Here is a 24344-nt window from a genome sequence, read left to right on the forward strand (position 1 = left end):
AAATAGGACTTAGCCACCCTTACGGGTCCCAACCAAACAATTTACCAAACTCTTTTCAACCTCTCCAATATCAAATCAATTCAGAATCAAACAAATTCCAACATTGAATCAGCCCTATGACGCTAAGGTTCATCTTTAATTTTATGAACTCATAACTCTCACTTAGACATTCTCAGCACTCTATCTTCTTTTCTGTTTTTAGTATAGCAAATAAACTTGGAATTGTGCAAACTTTATGTCCAGGCGTTCATCTTGAAATAAGCTTTCTAACAAACCAAAGATCATAATTTTCTGATTTCTCTAGCCTTAGGAATAGAGGAAAAACCGTGACTGCTCTGCACTGCATAAAACCAGAAAAACAGCAGCAGCATGTGATATTCAAAATTCAATATAAAATTCAAGTTAAATCCAATGACTTTAAAAATTAATATAATTTAACTTTACTCATCCAGGTTTCTTTTCCAATTGGTCTCAGGTTAATATCATTTTTAATGAAGAAGTTATATAACCTAGAATTTGACTAATTTTCTGCAGAATTCTGTTTTAAAACTTAATGAACTTATCTTCTTCCAAGTCCCATAACTTACTCATTAAAACATGGATAGCCTTGAAATTTAAGTCACATATGCTAAGCATACTTAATTTTAACTTCCAATTGGTTTCACCTCGATATCTAACCAGGTTCAAAAGTTATAAACTTCCAAATTTACTGATTTGAGAAAACAGAATCTGGCCTTTACTGCATAATGCATCGTATTTCAAAAATTCATATCTTTTAAACCGCAAGTTCAACTGTTCTGAAATTTTACGAAATTAAAATAATAGGACTAAAGTTTCATTTAAAATTGGTTTCACTTCAAAATTCAATTCGGAACATTTACAGCAGAGCCAACAAGTTACTGCTGTTCCGAAAATTCTGCAGTAAAAATCAGATCCCACAACCATTACTCAAAAATTCACCATAAATCCTATATTTAATGAAAAGATCTCAAACTCTCCAATTCAGTCCCAATTATTCCCAAGTTTAACCAGGACTTAGTTCAACACAATTCCGATCACCACAGAATTAGTTACAGTCTTTCAAAGTTACTGTTTTCACTTAAAGGTAATGCAGAAAATCAGATTTTACGGCTTAACTTTGAAAAATCATAACTAAATCTTTAGTTAATACGAAACCTTAAAATTTAAATCCTAACAACTACACTTGTTAAAGTTTACTCAGATTTTAATCTCATACCATTTCGATCACTAGCAAATTACTAGGCCGTCCTCAAAGTAACCATTCTATTTTGAAAACCAGATTCTTAATAATAGTTTAGTCTTTTAGGCCCTAATTCTTCAACAATTCTCAATCCAATATCAAATATATCAAATGATTATCTTAGTCTCAACCATTTATATATAATCAGTCAAAACAACAATCCTCTACTAATCTCAAGTCACTTTCACAGCCATAGCAATATACCAAACAACCATTTCAACAACCAATAATCAATAATTCAATCATCTACCACACATAATTACAATCAATTCAATCACAGCACCAAGCACAATCGCAATCACAATCCAACATTCATATAATCAATTAATTACTCACAACTATTAATACTATTTGCCGTTATTCAGTAAACCTTATTAGCATTCCTAAATTAAAATCATTTTAAACCCCCTACATCGATTAGCCGAAATTCGATAATTAAGCACAGCCAACCCCTCTTTCATCTTAATTCGTAGCAGCAACTGACTCGAACCAAGCTAGCAATAGCAGCAGCAGCAGCAACTCTTACAGTTCTTTATTATCACCAACACTATCACCTTTGATAGTTTCATCAGCAAACAGGGAAGGCATAGCAGCAGCGTTAAACAGAGACATAGGTTTTCCTTACTCATAACAGAGAAGACTAAGAAATAAAATGGAATCAGAGTAAGGATTAAAGCTTACGGGTTCAAGAATAGGAGAATCAGAACCAGAACAAGAAGGCTGGTGCTGTTTTAAACTCTGGTGACAGTGCACGACTCACCAACGACCCTGACAGCGGCGGAGGTCCTTTCACCCTCTCCTCTGCGTGTATTCTGCGATGGTGACAGCTTGGAGTGGACTCCACCCATGACCAGAGGCACGGCGGCGCAGCCTCAGAAGTAGCTATGAGGCTAGCAACAGCAAGACAGTTCGATGGTGATGAAGGCACGACGGAGGCACAGCGGCGCTACTCTTCACACACGAGCTCCCCTCTCCTCTGGTATGTGATGACAGTGGCGCTAATCGAAGCTCCATGGACGGCGGCGACAGAACCCTACCAGTGGCAGCGGCGGATCGGTCGCGTTGGAGGCACAGCGACGTCCCCTTCCTCTCGGCCTTGGCTCGCGTTACGACGTCGTCTTCTCTTCTCCATGGCAGTGTTGACGGTGGTGGAACGGGCTCGGCGTGACGACCTGCTGGACGGTGGCAGTGCGCGATGAGGACGACGGCAGCAGCAGTCAAGCGCGACAGCAACGGCGTCTTCTTTCTCTTCTTCCCGCAAATCTCTTTCTCTGCTCTGCGTTGTGTGACCGTTGGGGTAAGGAAGTGTGGCTGGTAGCTGCTGAGGGTTGGAGGAAATTAGGTTAGGGTTTCTAATTTTCAATTTGGGAATTAGGGTTTGAAATTAGGATTTTATAAAAGAATATAGATAGATATGAATAGATATTTTGATAAAATTGAAAGGTACAGTAATTTTAAAACCAAATATACTCTCTTAAAAATATTTAAAAACATTATTTATCAACATATTGCTAAGTTGAATTGATTATTTCTAATTTAAATTATAAAATAAGCATATTAATCACATTTTTATAAAATATAGTTTAAACTCAAAACTAATTATTCAAATTAAATAATATAACTTTTTATTATTTTTCTATCACCGAAACTTTAATTTCAATTTACAAAATATCTAATTATAATAAATTACATAAACTTTAAGTATTTATAAAAATCCATTTAATCATTCCTAATAAATTAATCTCTAGGAGCTCAAACTAATAAAATAAACCATAATTTATCCATAATAGAAATTATTTAAATTAAATTATATAATTTTCAAAATATATAAAATAACCAACTATAAAAATTTACACAAGAATATTAATTGAACTAACTCCAAATATTAGTAAACTAATTTAATTACTCTTAATTGATTGATTTATAAAATAAGATATCAAATTAATAAAATAAATCGTAACTTTTTCAAAATAAAAGTTACTTAAATTAAATTATACAATTCTTTCTTATTTTTCAATTACTAAAATTATACAAAATATTCCATTATAATAAAATTACTTAAGAATATTAATTGATTCAAAATAAAACTATCTCCAAATCTATTTAATTAGTTCTAATAAAATAATTTCTAAAATTATAAAGTTTAAACTTAATAAGATAAATTCACAATTTATTCATATTTAGGTTTCCAAAAACGCGGGATGTTACATTCTATCCAACTTACAAAAATTTTCACCCTCGAAAATTGATATAAAATGAAGAAAAGATTTATATTCACATCCCCTTTTGAATATTTTAAAGGTTCAAAGAAAATCGTATCACATAAACATAGAAGAAAATATACTAAGTAATGCAAGAGTTGATAAAATAACTTAACACAAGAAAAATTTTAAAATCCAAAATCAAATAGACACAATATTCGTTCACAACTTTTAACAAAGCATGATCACTTCCTCTAATCGCCTCAAAACTCCATAACTCCTTATAACTTCGTAGACTGACCAGATTCACTTTTCGTACGCACAAATCGTGTCCCTAGGAACTAGTGCATATAAGGAATACGAAACATGAGAAGAGAAAGACAAACGGCACGAAAGGTTTATGCGAGAAATTGGAAGAATACTCAAGTTTGCAATTGCACAAGATAGTATTTCGCAAGGTTTTGAAGGAATATGTGAGATCGTTAACAAACAAGGATATCTATAAGCAATGAAATGGAGCATAAAGGGAGTTAATTCAAAGCTTAGGAAGAAATTTTGAATCGAATAGTTTCAATGTGAACATCATTAGGGAAAATAGTACAACAATTTTGAACAACTTCAATTTGAAATAGAGGGAATTAGTTTATCTTTTTCAAAAGAATATATATAAATCTAACATTTTTCAATGTACTAAACTTAGTATAAATAATATGTTATATCAATTTAATTTTTAAATCAAAACAAATCATGCAGGGTTTGTAAATTAAAGCTTGTTTGAGGTTAAAGGCAAAATATTTTCTTTAAAAATCTTGGAGGATACTTAAGTACATAATTAGGTAAGAATAGCTATAAAATTATAATAAAGTTGGAAGAAAATTAGCTTTTATTCAAAGAATAAATTCTAAAATGAAATTTTCTATAAATCAATAAAAGATAAGTGGTATATCACAATTAAACAAAATTAAACTATATAAAGAAGTTTCAGAGTTTATGTAAGAAAGTCTAGGCTGAATTAAAAACAATCCCATTAAAATTTAAGCAAGGGTTGTAGATACAGTAAAGTAAGAAAAGATTTAAATTGAAATTTTTCTCGAAGAGAATCTGAAACAAGTACTCAAGAAGGAAATTTTAAGAAATAGTATGCTGCACCGAAATAATTCCGAAGAGCAAGGAGCATAGAGTTTGTAAGGTAAGGATAAATGTTTCAAAAGATTCAAACAACAGCCAGATACAGAGTCAAGCAAGGACATGCACGAATAATAATACAAGGTTAGCAAGAAAGAGATCAGAAACTAGAAATTCCAATACAAATAGTAGAGAAAGAGATAACGCTAAGCATGAATAAAGAGCATACGTCGAAACGGAACTAATCTCTAGAATTTAGTTTCTAACATCCCCAAAACCTCGTAATTTGCATTAACCTATCATTTCTATTTCGTCTATGATAACCCATTAGTGTTCCATATACATAAATCATTAGTATTCAGTTTGCCAAACTTGATACCATGAGGTATGCAAAGGTAAACTAATAGCATTAATCATCAGACAGTCATGCATATAAAACAAAAACTCTCGTCACCAAGACAAGTCTTAAGGCATGACAGACACTCAGAGTATGAAATGAAGCATAGTCAGTCCATTCCCAAGGCTCTATAGGAAAGACTGCTCTGATACCATATTGTAACATCCCTTCCAGCAAAATACCTTGCTTAAGTCAGGGTATTTCTACTAGAAAGAACGTTACGTGACCTTTTCTAATAATAACTACTTAATTACTGAGCCTTTGTATCGATTTTGCGTTTCAGTTTTAAGAAAATGCCAGAAAATTTTGTTTTTTATTCATTAAAGTCATAATTCAAACATTTACAAATAATAATAACAATCACATAGTATTATTAATAGTAATTCTTATACATAAGAAGTCATATAAACCCAAATACAACACCTACCCCTCTGTTAAAATAAAACCTCAAACGACAAGAGCAAGGGAACTCTATGAAAGCAATTAAAACCATAAAGAAAACCTACTAATCGCTCGCAGCTTCAAATTGCGTCTTCAAACCTGTGTCACTGAAAGGGTGAAAAATTTGGGGGTGAGAACCAAACTGTAACAACCCTGATTTTCGAGTACATGAGATCTTTTCTAAAAGTACAGATTTCTCCAGAAGATCAGTAAAGGGAACACCTCTGTTATATCATCAAGCATCTCAATCCTCATTATCATTATGTCATCCTTAAGCTAGAACCTTTTATGAGGCAAGCTCAGTAACGCAGTCATGAAGAACCTAGTTTTTGAACCGTATCGGTTAGGAGTTTTGATTCGGTTTTTCGTAAATAGTCTCAGTTTGCCAAACCAGAGCCGATTTATGAGAGAAGAGATATAATAGGATGATATTATCATTATATTAGTATTAGAAGCTTCTTGAATAATATTATAAGGTTACCTGGTCTGTTTTAGTTAAAAACAGGAAATCGGTTTAACCGGGTTCACAGTTTACTGGTGCAGCATAGCACCGGCACTCTCTGATGACTTTAGCAATGCTAAGGCCTCATTATACATGTTTTATTCTCATATTAAATATGTTACTAGTGTCTTTTATGCTAGTAGCTCAGAAAATAATTTTTAGAAATGTTTTTACGAGTGTTCCGATACATCTAGTTTTAGTAGTTATACACCAGAGATATTTTAATATTATTTTAATCCACTTCCAAGCCAACCAATCACAACTCACCTTATACCCCCAATACCCCCAAGGCTGCCTCATTTTCTCATTGTGGCCAAAATTGAAAGGAGAGAAAAGAGAGAAAACTTCATGAACACTTAATCTTCAAAGCTTGATTTCTTCTGAACTAAAACTCAAATCAAAATTCCGATTTCACCAAAATGATCCTCTCTTCTTCCTCTACATAACCATATAACATATCAAGGCTGAAAATAAGGTGAGATGGCTGTCTTCCTCCCTCTTCAATTCGGTTTTCAAGGAAAACCATGCAAAACATGTGTTTTCTTGATTTTTTCCTTAGGAATCATGCTTAACTTGACTTGAGGGCCAAGAAATGTGAATTTACAGCAAGTCTAAGGTTAGAAATCACTTCCTAACATGCTGAGTGAGATTTGGTTAGTTGAGGGTTTTTGGATTTAAAGTTGTTCTTGATGTGATTTAGGAAGAAAAAGTGCTTAAGGACCACCTGAAAGTCTAACCGAATTAGGAGCAGCAAAACCAGGTAGGGTGTCACGAAATTAATCTTGATTATTTGTGTTTGAGTTGTGTGAGTGTTGTATAAATTGGCTGTGCTAAAAATTGGTTGCATATATGATTGATTCTTGGTGAAAATTTGGTGAAATTTTGATGAAATTTGATGAAATTCAAGCTTTAAAGTTCATGTTCTTGGGCAGCTGGAAAAATGAAACCCTAAGCTTAAATTGAGGTTCAATTTGAGTTGAAATCATGTAGAAAAGATGGGGTTTTAATGGCTGCTAATTTATTATGAATTACAGTAAAAATCGGTTGCTGAAAAGACTGAAAAACGGGTAAAAACAGAGAAGGAATCTGAAGAATTTATGAAGAACATGAAGAACACTTTGAGTGTGATGAAGAACAATGAAGAACACCTTTTTGATTCATAAAAGGGCAAGGAAGTAATTAATTTGGTGTTTGGGGGGTTATTTGGTCATTTCTGAATGTTAGGGTGGTAAAAGTAGAAATATTAAAAGTTACAGATGGTAAAAAGTGAATTTTAAAGGTTAAAAGTAAAAGTAAGTTAATTTTCGAAAATTTAATGATAAAATAATAAATAAATAATAAAATATTAAATAATAATATTTAATTAAAAATAATATTTTAATAAAATAATAACATAATGCAGAAAAGGCAGTAAAGCTGTAAAAACTTTAGAAAGACAACTTTAAGCACAGAATCTCACAATTACTTTCATAAAACACTTAGGGAGTGGTAAAAAAATATTAGTGAGGCAAAGAAAAATAAAAGATAAAAAGTTGAAGAAAAGATAAAAATCAAAGAAAAAGTCTGTAAATTTTTAATGACAGAAAAACAGACAGAGACTAGTGAACGAACTAGGGCAACATAGTTAGTCCTAGAATTGCGAATAGGGTTAGGTATTATATGAAAAGTTAAACTGTTTCAGTATAGACTTAATGAACCTATACTTGGGACAGACTAACTATTCATACCGAAATTTACATAAGCTTTAAATACATACGTTAAATAGAGAAATCAGAGCAGAGTAAAGAAACACAGAAAATAGAGTAACCAGTGCAGAATAAAGGGATACAGAGAAAAGAGTAATCAGAGCAAAGTAAAAAGACAAAGAGAAAAGAGTAATGTGATAAAGAGAAATGGTTTGAATTAAGATGTTGTAAAAGTAAAAGCTGTAGAGTTTGTATAACATGATTGAACAGAGAAAGAAAGAGGTACTGCATAAGAATGTGAAAGTGATGATGAATAATGAGAATGATATTGAATGATGATAACGAGAAAAGAGTAATATAACAAAGAGAATAGAGGAGAAGAGTATAAAAATAAAGACTTAAGCCTTGTGGCATGGTATTCTATTATATGTTCATCTGATGCTTTTCTATTGGCCCTAGAGGTCCTGTAGGCCCAAGTTCACCTACAGTAAGTTGTTATTCCTGTAGGCCGAAGTTCACCTGCAGTGAATATCAATTGTGTATCTCAGGGTGTTGCTCCTGTAGGCCAAAGTTCACCTACAGAGAGTTGTGATACCTGTAAGCCGAAGTTCACTTACAGGGGCGCTATTTCTGTAAGCCGAAGTTCACTTACAGAGGTGTTATTTCTGTAGGCCGAAGTTCACCTACAGAAAATAAGCCATATCTAGGACTAGTTCCTAGGTAATGTCGGGCTGCAGGGTGTAAACCGACACGTGAGCTCATGGCCTACATAGGATAGACATGCATCATACTTGGTTGCGCATTTCCTCTGTTATGATTGTTGTTTGAATGTATGCTTTCTTTGTTTTCATTCTATTCTCTGTGTCTGTGTTTTGTTTTCTTGTATTCTTTTGTTTGTGTTTTGGTTTCTATTTTCTCTATTTATCTATTTCTTCTATCTACTGCTTCTCGGTATTCTGCTATTTATCTGCTAAACAACACGGAATTAATGAACTTAACTAATAACCCCGACCCTACTAAGAACTCCCCAGTTCTTACCCCTTCTCTCTCCCTTCCCCCTTCAGATGAAAGTAAGAGTACCTTACAGTAGCTCGTTGATGATGGTTCTGCAAAGAGGATTCTGCTCTAGATAGTCTTCTGAGTCTAGGGTGAATATCGTTCCCTATTTATATGTATATACTGTGTGACTAGCCAATGTCTACACCCCGTTTGTTCTTGAACTTTAACTTAAATCCTGTGTACGAGACTCCTGTTGTGTGGCTACTTGATGAGGTACCAGAGAGACGTTATATGGCAATGTCTGATTGTGCAAAGGAGTAGTAGATGATGTTCTACCTTTTGCTGATGTTCCACCTGACTTGATTTTTGAAGACTTAGAACGTACTTTCCCACAATTTAGTAGTTTAGAGGGACTAGGTGAATATAGAGTCTAGGCTAGCTTAGGTGCCAGCTTAGGGACCTCTTGAACAGGTCAGATTTTCTTAAAAGAATCATTGAAGTTATTATCATTAAATAAGCCTTAAATGTTGATTTTGATTAAGTCCTTATGCTTTTATAAAAATTTGGACATAATCTCCTTTAAAAATAGGACTTAGCTACCCTTACGGGTCCCAACCAAACAATTTACCAAACTCTTTTCAACCTCTACAATATCAAATCAATTCAGAATCAAACAAATTCAAACATTGAATCAGCCCTATGACGTTAAGGTTCATCTTTAATTTTATGAACTCATAACTCTCACTCAGACATTCTCAGCACTCTATCTTCTTTTCTGTTTTTAGTATAGCAAATAAACTTGGAATTGTGCAAAATTTATGTCCAGGCGTTCATCTTGAAATAAGATTTCTAACAAATCAAAGATAATAATTTTCTGGTTTCTCTAGCTTTAGGAATAGAGGATGAACCGTGACTGCTCTGCAGTGCGTAAAACCAGAAAAATAGTAGCAGCATGTGATATTCAAAATTCAATATAAAATTCAAGTTAAATACAATGACTTTAAAAATTAATATAGTTTAACTTTACTCTTCCAGGTTTCTTTTCCAATTGGTCTCAGGTCAATATCATTTTTAATGAAGAAGTTATATAACCTAGAAGTTGACTAATTTTCTGCAGAATTCTGTTTTAAAACTTAATGAACTTATCTTCTTCCAAGTCCCATAAGTTACTCATTAAAACATGGATAGCCCTGAAATTTAACTCACATATGCTAAACATACTTAATTTTCACTTTCAATTGGTTTCACCTCGATATCCAACCAGGTTCAAAAGTTATAAACTTCTAAATTTACTGATTTGAGAAAACAGAATCTGGCCTTTATTGCATAATGCATCGTATTTCAAAAATTCATATCTTTTAAACCGCAAGTTCAACCGTTCTGAAATTTTACGACATTAAAATAATAGGACTAAAGCTTCATTTAAAATTGGTTTTGTATCAAAATTCAATTCGAAAAATTTACAGCAGAGCCAACAAGTTACTGATGTTCCAAAAATTCTGCAGTAAAAATTAGATCCCACAACCATTACTCAAAAATTCACCATAAGTCTTATATTTAATGAAAAGATCTCAAACTCTCCAATTCAGTCCCAATTATTCCCAAGTTTAACTAGGACTTGGTTCAACACAATTTCGATCACCACAGAATTAGTTACAGTCTTTCAAAGTTACTGTCTTCACTTAAAGGTAATGCAGAAAATTAGATTTTACGGCTTAACTTTGAAAAATCATAACTAAATCTTCAGTTAATATGAAACCTTCAAATTTAAATCCTAACAACTACACTTGTTAAAGTTTACTCAGATTTTAATCTCATACCATTTCGATCACTAGCAAATTACTAGGCCGTCCTCAAAGTAACCATTCTATTTTGAAAACCAGATTCTTAATAATAGTTTAGTCTTTTAGGCCCTAATTCTTCAACAATTCTCAATCCAATATCAAATATATCAAATGATTATCTTAGTCTTAACCATTTATACATAATCAGTCAAAACAACAATCCTCTACTAATCTCAAGTCACTTTCACAGCCATAGCAATATACCAAAAAACCATTTCAACAAGAAATAATCAATAATTCAATCATCTACCTCACATAATTACAATCAATTTAATCACAGCACTAAGCACAATCACAATCACAATCCAACATTCATATAATCAATTAATTACTAACAACTATTAATACAATTTGCAGTTATTCAGTAAACCTTATTGACATTCCTAAATTAAAATCATTTTAAACCCCCTACCTCGATTAGCCAAAATTCAATAATTAAGCGCAACCAACCCCTCTTTCATCTTAATTCGTAGCAGCAACTGACTCGAACCAAGCTAGCAACAACAGCAGCAGCAGCAACTCTTACAGTTCTTTATTATCACCAACACTATCACCTTTGATAGTTTCATCAGCAAACAGGGAAGGCATAGCAGCAGCGTTAAACAGAGACACAGGTTTTCCTTACTCATAACAGAGAAGACTAAGAAATAAAATGGAAGCAGAGTAAGGATTAAAGCTTACAGGTTCAAGAATAGGAGAATCAGAACCAGAACAAGAAGGCTAGTGCTGTTTTAAACTCTGGTGACAGTGCACGACTCACCAACGACCCTGACAGCGGCGGAGGTCCTTTCTCCCTCTCCTCAGCGTGTATTCTGCGATGGTGACAGCTTGGAGTGGACTCCACCCATGACCAGAGGCACGGCGGCGCAGCCTCAGAAGTAGCTATGAGGCTAGCAACAGCAAGACAGTTCGATGGTGATGAAGGCACGACAGAGGCACAGCGGCGCTACTCTTCACACACGAGCTCCCCTCTCCTTTGGTATGTGATGATAGTGGCGCTAATCGAAGCTCCATGGATGGCGGCGACAGAACCCTTCCAGTGGCAGTGGTAGATCGGTCGCGTTGGAGGCACAACGACGTCCCCTTCCTCTCGGCCTTGGCTCGCGTTACGACGTCGTCTTCTCTTCTCCGTGGCAGTGTTGACGGTGGTGGAACGGGCTCGGCATGACGACCTGCTGGATGGTGGCGGTGCGCGATGAGGACGACGGCAGCGGCAGTCAAGCGCGACAGCAGCGGCGTCTTCCTTCTCTTCTTCCTGCAAATCTCTTTCTCTGCTCTGCGTTGTGTGACCATTGGGGTAAGGAAGTGTTGCTGGCAGCTGCTGAGGTTTGGAGGAAATTAGGTTAGGATTTCTGATTTTCAATTTGGGAATTAGGGTTTGAAATTAGGATTTTATAAAAGAATATAGATAGATATGAATAGATATTTTGATAAAATTGAAAGGTAGAGTAATTTTAAAACCAAATATACTCTCTTAAAAATATTTAAGAACATTATTTATCAATATATTGCTAAGTTGAATTGATTATTTCTAATTTAAATTATAAAATAAGCATATTAATCACATTTTTATAAAATATAGTTTAAACTTATTTTTCAATTACTAAAATTATACAAAATATTCTATTATAATAAAATTACTTAAGAATATTAATTGATTCAAAATAAAACTATCTCCGAATCTATTTAATTAGTTCTAATAAAATAATTTCTAAAATTATAAAGTTTAAACTTAATAAGATAAATTCACAATTTATTCATATTTAGTTTTCCAAAAACGCGGGATGTTACAGCTAGCAGATTCCTCAGAGGTTTTGCAATTTTTGAAAAATCCTTTATAAATCTCCTATATAATCCTGCATGCCCCAGAAAGCTTCTGATTGCCTTAATATTAGCAGGTGGTGGTAATTTTTCAATTACTTCCACTTTAGCTTGATCCACCTCTATTCCCTTGTTTGAAATTTTATGCCGAAGGACAATTCCTTCAGTCACCATAAAGTGACATTTTTCCCAGTTTAAAACTAGGTTGGTCTCTTGGCATCTTTTTAGAACAAGTGCTAAATGGTTAAGGCAGGAGCTGAATGAGTCTCCAAATACTGAAAAGTCATCCATGAAGACTTCCAAAAATTTCTCTACCATATCAGAGAAGATAGAAAGCATGCACCTCTGAAAGGTTGCAGGTGCATTGCACAGACCAAAAGGCATCCTTCTATAGGCAAACACTCTAGAAGGACATGTGAATGCTATTTTCTCTTGGTCCTGATGATCTACTGCAATTTGGTTGTAACCTGAATAGCCATCCAAAAAGTAGTAATATTCATGACCTGCTAGTCTTTCTAGCATCTGGTCTATGAATGGTAAAGAAAAGTGATCCTTCCTGGTGGCTGTATTGAGCCTTCTATAGTTAATACACATACGCCACCCTGTAACTGTTCTTGTAGGAACCAGTTCATTTTTTTCATTATGAACCACTGTCATGCTTCTCTTCTTGGGGATAACTTGGACAGGGCTCACCCAGGGGCTATCAGAAATAGGATAAATAATCCCAGCCTCCAGTAACTTGGTGGCGTCTTTCTGCACTACCTCCTTCATGGACCACCCAAGAGCTGTCTTGTGTGTCCTTAGCACTTGAAGTAGTGCTTTCTCTTCCTGTGGATTTAAAGCAGAGCTTATGATCACCGAAAAAGTGTCACCTTCTCCCAGAAATGCATATTTCAGGGATGGTGGTAGTGGTTTGAGCTCGGGTTTAGGAGGTTTCTCCTCTTCCTGAGGAATTTTTAGAGGCTTTGTAATTTCCTCTGATTCCTCCAAATTAGGCTGAACATCCTTAAAGATGTCTTCTAGCTCTGATTCGAGACTCTCAGCCATGTTGATTTCCTCTACCAGGGAGTCAATAATATCAACACTCATGCAGTCTTTTGATGTGTCTGGATGCTTCATTGCCTCAACAGCATTTAGCCTGAACTCATCTTCATTGACTCTTAAGGTCACTTCCCCTTTTTCGACATCAATGAGAGTTCGTCCAGTTGCTAGGAAGGGTCTTCCTAGAATGAGAGTTGCACTCTTGTGCTCCTCCATCTCCAGCACTACAAAGTCAGTAGGAAAGGGAAATGGCCCAACCCTGACAATCATGTCCTCAATTATGCCTGATGGATATTTAATGGAGCCATCAGCAAGTTGAAGACATATTCGGGATGGTTTGACCTCTTCAGTCAAGCCAAGCTTTCTAATTGTGGATGCATTGATTAGATTGATACTTGCCCCAAGGTCACATAAAGCTGTCTTGGTACAAGTACCCTCTAATGTGCATGGTATCATAAAGCTTCTGGGATCCTTAAGCTTTTCTGGTAAGCTTGTTAGGATGACTGCACTGCATTCTTTAGTGAGAAAAACTTTTTCTGTTTCTCTCCAATCCTTCTTATGACTTAAGATCTCTTTCATGAACTTAGCATAAGAGGGTATTTGCTCGAGTGCCTCTGCAAACAGAATCTTTATTTTAAGAGTCCTGAGATAGTCTGCTGTTCCGAGGGTTACCTGAAACTGGAGGTCGATCTCGGACGAGATCTTCTGTACTGGTTGGAGATAACGTGTCCGGCTGGCTGATGGCGGCTGGAGCTGTTGTATCCGACTTGTTGGATTTACAGCACTGCTGATCCTTGGTCACCGAAGGGTGGGGGGTACCTGCAAGAGACTCCGATGCTTAAGTTAGCACGGGTATTAAGCAGGTTTTATGTAGAACCAGAGTATGAGTTATACCTGGGTGCTCCAGCGTATTTATAGTAGTGTGGGCTGACCTTTCTGATAAGATAAGTTAGTTATCTTATCTTATCTTATCCTGTTTTGGATGAAGTCAGCTTATCTTCAAGGGAACCGCCTTTATCTCTATCGGCTTGGATTGCCTTTGGATTTGGGTCGTGTTCCTTTATTTGGGCCCTTTATTGGGCTTTCCTGTTGACTTGGCCGAGCTCTTTTAGAAGAGGTCGGGTAGTCTGATCTGAAGAAGTCGGCCGCTTTGTCGCCAATCATCCCGGGTCGGGTACCTCGACCCAGGGTATGAACAGTGCCCCTGCTTGAGCTCGGTCTTCTTTTTTGAGGTCGAGTCCTTTGACTTCGATCCTTCTTTAGTGAAACCGAGTTCAAGCATTTTGTCGACTTCTTCCTTTTGTAGACTCTTTTTGAATGTAGAACGTTTTCCTCTAAAAGCGCGCGCTTTTATATCAGCACTTTGTTTTTTGGGAATGTGAGAGGGTTTAATACCTTTATTAATTGGTATTAATTGCCCCGTTTTTTCTTGGCTTTTATTTTGAATCTCTCAATCAAAAAACGGTTTCTCTTCTTCGCTCTTCTTCGTAACTTCTTCCTTTACTCTTTCATTTTTTGTTTCTTTCGTAGTTCCTTCCCACAACGCCTGTTCTGCTACTGCTTTCTGAGGAAGAGGGGTGATTTCTAGATTTCTCCTTCTATCTTCGCAGTTTTCCGCTTCGAGGGGTGGCTTTGGTGCTTCTTCTCTTCAGCTTCCTTTTTATTTTCCAGGTTCGATTTTCTTCCTCTGTTTCTTTATATGTCTATTTTTTGAATTTTTCTCAGAGAAATTTTGAATCTTTTCTGCTTTTACTGTACCTGATGTGTTCTGGGATTTCTTCGTTTTTGGTGTGAATCTTTTTTCTTTTCTTGTTGCCTGAATCTAAAAATTGGGGCTTTTGCATGTTTGTTGTTGTTTCTGCTTGCGCCTTGTCGATGGTGGTTTTGCTTGATTCTGAAAAAGTTTGTGTCTTTGGTGATTTTCTGCTGGGCATTTTTGATTTTGACAATGCTTTGGCTGATAGACTGTAGAAAGGTAGTGACTTTGTGTTTTTTACTTCCTTTGTTTTCGTTTGAAACCTTATTTTCTCCTTTTTTGATGAGTGCCGGGACGTAAGCTGTAGAATTTTCTTGAAACCTTGCTTTATTACTGCCTCCAAAGGATGCCCCAGGGCTTTGTTTGAATCTTAGGGTTTTCCTTTCCTGTTTGTTTGTCTGTCGAGTTGTTTTGCCCCTCATCCGAGATGTTTTGTTAGTAATCCACTCTTCTTTTCTTATTGTAGGATTTAGTTGGCCTCATGTCTTCTCGCAATAACGTTGTAGAGATGTCTTCCCAGGTTCCCGAGAGCATGGCCGATTGGGTGGACTCGATGGTTCTTATGTGTGTCTCTTTGGTTGATTCCAAGTTTTGCGCGCAGCTTAGGCAGTTTCACAGGGTCTGTAGTAATCCTGGTGATGAGAAGAATTATGAACTTGTCCCTCCCTCTTCTGAGGAGAGAGTTTGTTTCTCTACTCGGGTTGTTAATGATCGCCCTTTTTTCTATGCTTATGACTTCTTCTTTAGTCAGCTGGGTATCACCCTTCCTTTTACTGAGTTTGAGACCGACCTGTTATGGTCCTATAATGTTGCTCCCTCTAAACTTCACCCTAATTCCTGGGGTTTCATTAAAATTTTTCATTTGTTGTGTAATGGTTTTGGTATCCCTGCCTCGCAATCTCTCTTTTTCTACTTATTTGTCTTGACAAAGCCTGGTGTAGTAAAAAAGAAGGCAGCGTGGGTCTCCTTCCGATCTTCCCAGGGAAAGAAGGTCTCTTCCATGTTTGATGAATCGTTTCGCGATTTTAAGAACTATTTTTTCAAGGTCAGAGTTATTGAAGGAGCTCAGCTCTTTTTCCTGGATGAGAATGATGAGCCCGCCTTTCCCTTGGAATGGCAAAAAGATGTGAGAGTGTCAAGATATACGTGGGAAATGATGGATGAGGCTGAGCGAGCTTTTGTAACTGTCTTGGAAGAACACTGGGGTCAGTCCCCCTATCTTGATACAAAGAAATTTTTAACCAATCCCACTCTTCTTCAAACTGAGCTGGGTATTTTGCGTTTCCTTTGTTATCTGTTTATATTGCTTGTGAATGCCTTTCTGACTTGTAGCTCAATTTTTTACTGTTGTGTCTTATTTGCAGAGGCGATGAAGAATAATGAATCCATGAAGGCTTTTAAGAGGGCACAGAAGGCGACTGCTACCAAAAATATCTCGGCTAAGGCGGCCGGGGAGGGATCTTCCCAAGTGCGTGTGAAGCCATCCATGCCGAGTTCTCCTGGGATGAGGAAGGTGATCCCTACTCCCCGAGTTCGTCTGGCTGACCCTCTTCCAACTTCTGTTGCTCCTTCTATCGCTCTTCCCAATAAGAAACAAAAAACAGTTGAGCCCTTCGACCTCGATGCCTCTGACTTTAATGCTATTGAATTTGTAGATCAGCAAATCGGCCCCTATGGCACCCTTTTTATGGACGATGTGTCCATCCTTCATGATTTGGAATTTATGACCCGAAACAGCATAAAGATGGCGTATATGGGGGCTGCTCTGCACCGAACTACTCAGAACCTACCTCTCCATGCCACCAAAGTATTTATGGAGAAGGCAAAGCAAGAGTTCGACCGGATGAAGGGGCTGAAGGAGGAGCTCGAGGTGAAGGTGGCCAAGCTGGAAAAAGATCTAGAGAACGAGAAGGCGAGTTCCCTTTCTCTGGCAGCTTCTGTGCGGTTGGCCGAGGACACGGCAATGATGCATAACGATAGTCACGTTACGTCCTATCGGGAGGTGATGCGCCTGAGGGGGGAGCTGGAGAGTGCCCGGGAAGATTATTCTGAACTTCAAGGTCATCTTGTTGGCAGCGTGACTGCTGCTTATGAGAACCTGAAGGAGCAAGTTTGGGTTATTGCTCCCAAGGCCGACCTGACCCTCTTCAGGCACTTAGCTTTTTAAGGTAGGTTTTGGTGGCCTCCAAGGCTTTTTTATCATGCTTTTTGTGGTTGATTTGGTATCTCTTCTGTTTTCTGAGAATGTTGGAACCTTGCAGCTCGACCTTTTTGGATTTGCTTTGTACTTTTGTAGCTTGAATCCTTTGTGGTTGTGGTTATGTGGGTCTAACTTGTTTTTCGGTTTTTTCGCTCTTGCTTGTATTTTTGTCGATCTATAACCGATTTCTTCAAGTTAGTCTTTCATGTTGTTTTGGTAGTCCTGTTCCGGTTTTCTCAGGGGTTACCTTTGTAACTTGCTTTGTAGTAGGGCGACTTCTTTACGTCGTTCTTTTCTATGTTTTTTGTAATCCTCTTTCTTGGATCTTTGTCAGATCTCTTTCAGGGATTGCTTTTATAACTTTTTAGTAGTAGGAGTCCGACTTCGTTATATCGGTCTCTTTTAAGTTATTTTTGCAGATAACTTTTTAGCAGTAGGAGTCCGACTTCGTTATATTGGTCTCCTTTAAGTTATTTTTGCAAATAACTTTTTAGTAGTAGGAGTCCTACTTCGTTATATCGGTCTCCTTTAAGTTCTTTTTGCAAATAACTTTTTAGTAGTAGGATTCCGACTTCGTTATATCGGTCTCCTTTAAGTTATTTTTGCAAATAACTTTTTTGTAGTAGGAGTCCGACTTCGTTATGTCGGTCTCCTTTAAGTTATTTTTGTAGTCCTCTTTGTTGGACCTGTGTCAGGTCTCTTTCAGGGACTACTTGTATAACTTTTTAGTTTTGGACTGACTTTGTTATGTCGGGCCCTTCTAAGTTAAAGTAATCCTCTTTAATAGGGTTGACCAGACCTCTTTCCAGGGTTTACTTATAACTTGGGTTGACTTGGTCCGACTTCTTAATGTCGGCCAGTCTTTAAGTTATTATTTTAGCAATCCGTAAGACCTCGTCAGGTTCTTTTTTAGATCACTTTCGATAACTTCTTACATTATTCTGTGTTCATCTTTGCCGATTTATAGAAAGTGGTTGTCATCTCTAGATCGTCCTTTGGGTGAATCGCGTTTTCACCTTTATCGGACGGTTATCTTTATCGTGATCGTGTAGTGAAATTATTTTTTTCACTTTCTGCCGATCTGTTGCTTTATAATCGGACGATGAATACTTCAGATTAATGCGTCTTGAAATCTTGTAGAATATCTAAAATATATATTTATTCAAAGGAAAGTGCAAATATGTACATGTGGGAATTTTTCATCCTTTTATGTCGAATCGTGTTTGAGTCTCAACTTGGTGCCTCATTAAAAAACCTTTTCAGGAAAAAGAGTGCATCCAATGGTGAGATCTTTTACTTTTCTAGCTGTAGTACCTTCTTAGGTTGCAGGCGTGCCATGATCTGGGAAGCTCTCGTCCATCGAGTTCGAACAGTCTGTAGTAGCCCCTTCCGAGTACTTTTACAACTCAGTAGGGTCCTTTCCAGTTTGATGCCAACTTTCCTTCTCCTGGTCGAGTTGTTCCAATATCATTTCGGATTAGGATGAGGTCGTTCTCCGTGAAACTTCTTGGCACTACCTTTTGATTATATCTGGAAGCCATTCGACGTTTTAGTGCTTCTTCCCTGATCCGAGCTCTTTCCTGAATTTCAGGTAGTAGGTCGAGTTCTTCCTTCTGAAGTTGAGAGTTGGCCTTTTCATTGTAGTGGACTACTCTGGGTGGCCCTTCCTCGATCTCTACTAGGATCATTGCCTCCACTCCGTATGCTAGTCGAAAGGGTGATTCATTTGTCGTGGAGTGTGGCATTGTTCGATATGCCCATAGGACTTGCGGAAATCCTTCGGCCCAAGCTCCCTTTGCATCTTGTAGTCTTCGTTTTAACCCTGCCAATATGACTTTGTTGGCAGCTTCGGCCTGTCCATTGGCTTGAGGGTGTTCGACGGAGGTGAACTGGTGCTTTATATTCAAGTTGGCTACTAGTCACCTGAAGCCTGCATCTGTGAATTGAGTGCCATTGTTTGTGGTTATGGAGTATGGAACCCCGAACCTCGTGACAATGTTCCTGTATAGGAATTTCTGACTTCTTTGAGCGGTGGCATTGGCTAGGGGCTCTGCCTCAATCCATTTTGTAAAATAGTCTACTCCGACTATGAGGATTTTTACTTGTCCTGATCCCTGGGAAAAGGGTCCGAGAAGATCAAGTCCCCATTTTGCAAATGGCCAGGGCAAAGTTACACTGATGAGCTCTTCTGGCGGGGCGATGTGGAAGTTGGCATGTTTTTGATATGGTGGACATGTCTTTACAAATTATATAGCTTCCTTCTGTAGGGTTGGCCAATAAAATCCCGCTCGAAGTACTTTTTTGGCAGGAACTCGTGCTCTGAGATGATTGCCGCACATGCCGCCGTGTACTTCTTCTAACACTTCCTTTGTGTTGTTGGTCGGCACGCATTTAAGTAGTGGTATTGAGATCCCTCTTTTGTACAGGATGTTGTTTATAATAGTGTAGTACTGTGCCTCCCTTTTTAATTTTTTTGCCTCATTTTCCTCCGTGGGGAGCGTCTCTGCTTTGAGGTAGTTAATTATGGGGTCATCCATCCTTGGTCTTGACTTGTGATGGCTAGGATTTTTTCTGCTTCCGATATTGACGGGTTCTGTAGTATTTCCTGGATGAGGCTTCTATTGTTGCCCCCTGGTTTGGTGCTGGCTAATTTTGAGAGTGCGTCTGCTCGGGCATTTTGCTCGCAGGGTATGTGGTAGATTTTATATTCCCCGAGTTGTCCGAGCTGTTCCTTGGTTTTATTCAAATACTTTTTCATGGTGGGATCTTTGGCTTGATAGCTCCCTGTTATTTGCGAGGTGACTACTTCTGAATCGCTGTAAATGTTGAGTTTTTTAGCTCCAACCTCTGTAGCCAGCTTTAAACCGGCTAATAACGCTTCGTATTCCGCCTGGTTATTTGAGGCTGGGAACCAAAACTTGAGGGAGACCTCAACTTGGGTTCCTTGGTTGCTTTCTATTATCACGCCTGCGCCGCTTCCAGTCTTATTTGAAAAACTGTCCACGTAGAGATTCCATTCTGTGGGGGTCTCCAAGGCATCTGTAAATTCTGCGATAAAATCGGATAGGTACTGTGATTTAATGGCCGTCCGAGCTTCATATTGGAGGTCGAATTCTGATAACTCGACTGCCCATTGTAAAATTCTGCCTGCTAAATCTGTTTTCTGCAATATTCTTTTTATGGGCTGGTTGGTTCGAACCTTAATGGTGTGAGCCTGGAAGTACGGGCGAAGTCGTCGAGATGTTAGAATGAGAGTATAGGCAAACTTTTCTATTTTCTGGTAGTTCAGCTCGGATCCTTGTAGTGCTTTACTAATGAAGTAGACGGGTTGTTGCCCACTTTCGTCTTCTCTAACTAGTGCTGAGGCTATTTCTCGGCTTCCTACTACGAGATATAGTACGATTGGTTCTCCTTCTCGTGGTCGAGATAAGATAGGCGGTCGTCCTAAGAACTCCTTGAAGTCTTGGAAGGCTTGTTCGCATTCTGTCGTCCATTCGAACTGTTTTCCCTTCCTTAAAGTAGCATAGAAGGGGAGAGGTCTTATTGCTGCCCCTGCTAGGAATCTGGATAGGGCGGCCAATCTCCCGTTGAGTTGCTGCACTTCTTTGACACAGGTCGGGCTCTTCATGTTGAGTATGGCTTGGCATTTATCCGGGTTTGCTTCAATTCCTCTTTGTGTGTGCATGAAACCTAGGAATTTGCCTGCTTCTACCGCGAAGGTGCATTTTGCCGGATTAAGTCGCATGTCATGCTTCCTTATGGTGTCGAACACTTGAGCCAGGTCAGACAATAATGTATCTTCGCTTTGTGTCTTTATCAACATGTCGTCCACATAGACTTCCATGATCTTTCCAATGTGGTCTGAGAAGACTTTATTCATCAGCCTTTGATAAGTAGCTCCTGCGTTCTTGAGACCGAAGGGCATTACGATGTAGCAGTAATTTGCTTTTGGCGTTAAAAACGAGGTCTTTTCTTGATCTGGTGGATACATGGGGATTTGGTTGTATCCTGAGTATGCATCCATAAATGAGAGGTATCTATATCCGGAGGAAGCATCTACCAGAGTGTCGATACTTGGGAGTGGGTAAGGATCTTTTGGGCAGGCTTTATTGAGATCGATGTAATCGGTACACATTCGCCACTTCCCATTTGATTTTTTCACCAAGACGACGTTGGCTAGCCATAATGGATACTTGACTTCTCTTATGAATCCTGCCTCCAGTAGTGCCTGTACTTGCTCTTCCACCGCTTGGGATCGCTCTGGCCCAAGTTTTCTTCGTTTCTGCTACACTGGCCGAGATCCCGGATAGACCGCCAACTTGTGGCATATTAGCTTGGGGTCTATACCTGGCATATCTGTGGCTTTCCATGCGAAGAGATCGACATTATCGCGTAAGAATTGTATCAGTAATTCTTTTGAGTCTCCTCTTAGGATCGTTCTGATATTAGTTGTTTTGTCCGTGGTGTCTCCGATCTGAACCTTCTCTATCTCGCCTTCCGGCTGCGGACGGAGTTCTTCTGGTCGCTGAACTCCACCAAGCTCAATTGTATGAAACTCTTCTCCTCTGCCTCTGAGGTTTAGACTTTCGTTATAACAGCGGCGTGCCATCTTTTGATCTGCTTTTACCGTAGCTATCCCCTCTGTAGTTGGGAATTTCATGCATAGATGTGGAGTTGAGACTATTGCGCCGAGTTGATTGAGTGTTGTCCGACCTATTAGGGAATTGTAGGCTGAACTTATGTTGACCACGATGTAGTCTATCTTGAGGGTCCTGGATTGGTTCCCTTTTCCGAAGGTTGTGTGTAGTGATACGTATCCCAGTGGTTGTACCGGTATCTCCTAGTCCGAACAGACTATTCGGGTATGCTCTAAGCTCCTTTTCGTCTAAGCCAAGTTTGTCGAAGGCTGTTTTGAATAAGATGTCGGCAGAACTCCCTTGGTCTACTAATGTGCGGTGTAGATTGGCATTTGCCAGTATGATAGTGATGACCATGGGGCCGTCGTGTCCCGTGATAATGCCGGATGCGTCCTCTTTAGTGAATGTTATCGCAGGGATGTCGGGTGCCTCCTCCTTTCCCTCGACATGATATACTTCTTTGAGATATCTTTTTCGGGATAATTTGGAGATCCCGCCTCCTGCGAATCCCCCGTGTATCATGTGGACGTGTCTTTCTGGTGTCCGAGGTGATCGCTCAGCTCGTCCGTCATCTTCGTCCCTTCGTCTCTTTCTTTGGTCATCATCTCGGGTAGCCAGAAAGCGATCTAATCTTCCTTCTCTCACCAATTTCTCTATGATATTCTTTAAGTCGAAGCACTCTTTGGTGGAGTGCCCTCGAACTCGGTGGTATTCACAATATTCCTTCCGGTTTCCTCCTCCTCTTTTGCCTTTGAGTGGTCGTGCTGGGGGAATTTTCTCCGTATGGCAGACTTCTTTGTATACATCGACCAGGGATACTCTGAGAGGAGTGTAATTATGGTATTTTTTTATTTTTTCCCCTTGTTAATCTTCTTTCCTTTTGGATTCCTTGTCTTTGTCTCGGTAGGAGGCCCCAGATTTTGAGGTTTCTCCCAGCCGAGCATTCTCATCCATGTTGATGTATTTTTCTGCTCGCTCCTGTACTTCGTCTAAGGAGGTGGGGTACTTCTTTGATATAGATTGGCTAAAAGGTCCCTCTCGTAGGCCATTGATGAGTCCCATGATGGCGGCCTCTATTGGTAAACTTTGTATGTCCATGCATGTTTTGTTGAATCTTACCATGTAGTTGCGGAGACTCTCCCGATCTCCTTGCTTGATCCCTAGTAAACTGGGTACGTGCTTGGCCTTATCCTTCTGGATGGAGAATCTGGCCAGGAACTTTTTGGCCAGGTCATCAAAGTTTGAGATGGACTTTGGAGGTAAGTTGTCGAACCATCTGATCGCTGTCTTCGTGAGGGTTGTTGGAAAAGCTTTGCAGCGAACGGCATCTGAGGCGTCGGTAAGGTACATTCTGCTTCTGAAATTGCTGAGATGATGGTTGGGATCTATGGTGCCGTCGTACAAAATCATATCCGGGAGTTTGAAGTCTTTTGAAATTTTGGTTTTCATGATTTCCCTGGTGAATGGATCTTGTTCTTTGCGTGAATTTTCCTCAGGAGTAGTCCGAGGAGTTTTCAATTTGAGATCGGCTTCTAATTGCTGTAGTTTTTCTTCCAATTCTCGATGTCGCCGTACCTCTCTTTGTAGATCCTTTCCGATTTCCCGTTGTTGTTGGGTTTCTTTCTCAAGTTGTTTCAAGCGATCTTGAAGTGCCTCTATTGCTCCCGGATTTGATGAATTTTTGTCTCCGTTGGATTCCGGGGTATCTTTCAGTGTGGTGTCTGCGTTTTTGTGTGGCATTCTGTTTTCTAGATCTGAATCGTGGTCATTGTCATGGCCGTCCGCCATAGTGGTGGGATGACTTCCAGGTTCCCCGGCAACGGCGCCAATGTTCCGAGGGTTACCTGAAACTGGAGGTCGATCTCGGACAGGATCTTCTGTACTGGTCGGAGATAACGTGTCCGGCTGGTTGATGGCGGCCGGAGCTGTTGTATCCGACTTGTTGGATTTACAGCACTGCTGATCCTTGGTCACCGAAGGGTGGGGGGTACCTGCAAGAGACTCCGATGCTTAAGTTAGCACGGGTATTAAGTAGGTTTTATGTAGAATCAGAGTATGAGTTATACCTGGGTGCTCCAGTGTATTTATAGTAGTGTGGGCTGACCTTTCTGATAAGATAAGTTAGTTATCTTATCTTATCTTATCCTGTTTTGGATAAAGTCAGCTTATCTTCAAGGGAACCCCCTTTATCTCTATAGGCTTGGATTGCCTTTGGATTTGGGTCGTGTTCCTTTATTTGGGCCCTTTATTGGGCTTTCCTGTCGATTTGGCCAAGCTCTTTTAGAAGAGGTCGGGTAGTCTGACCTGAAGAGGTCGGTCGCTTTGTCGCCAATCATCCCGGGTCGGGTAGCTCGACCCAGGGTATGAACATCTGCAAAGCCGGCAAATTGTTTATTTCCTACAGAGGCAGGTTGAGAAGCCTTCTTGAGGGGGT

The 24344-nt window shown here is 38.7% G+C and overlaps 2 long non-coding RNA genes across 2 annotated transcripts in view; both read right to left on the minus strand.

Moving 5' to 3' along the window:
• LOC110268084 overlaps positions 1 to 2628 on the minus strand; it is a 3833-nt gene extending 1205 nt beyond the window's left edge. The window contains exon 1 of the long non-coding RNA XR_002356138.1: positions 1943 to 2628. This is a non-coding gene — a long non-coding RNA (uncharacterized LOC110268084). The remainder of the gene's footprint in view (positions 1 to 1942) is intronic.
• Positions 5279 to 11386, minus strand: LOC107622124. Its single transcript, XR_002356289.1, has 2 exons — positions 11137 to 11386; positions 5279 to 5532 (listed from the first exon to the last, which is right to left on the minus strand). It is a non-coding gene; the product is annotated as an uncharacterized LOC107622124 (long non-coding RNA).

The sequence above is a fragment of the Arachis ipaensis genome, chromosome B10 (assembly GCF_000816755.2).
Source record: "Arachis ipaensis cultivar K30076 chromosome B10, Araip1.1, whole genome shotgun sequence".
Classification (NCBI taxonomy): domain Eukaryota; kingdom Viridiplantae; phylum Streptophyta; class Magnoliopsida; order Fabales; family Fabaceae; genus Arachis; species Arachis ipaensis.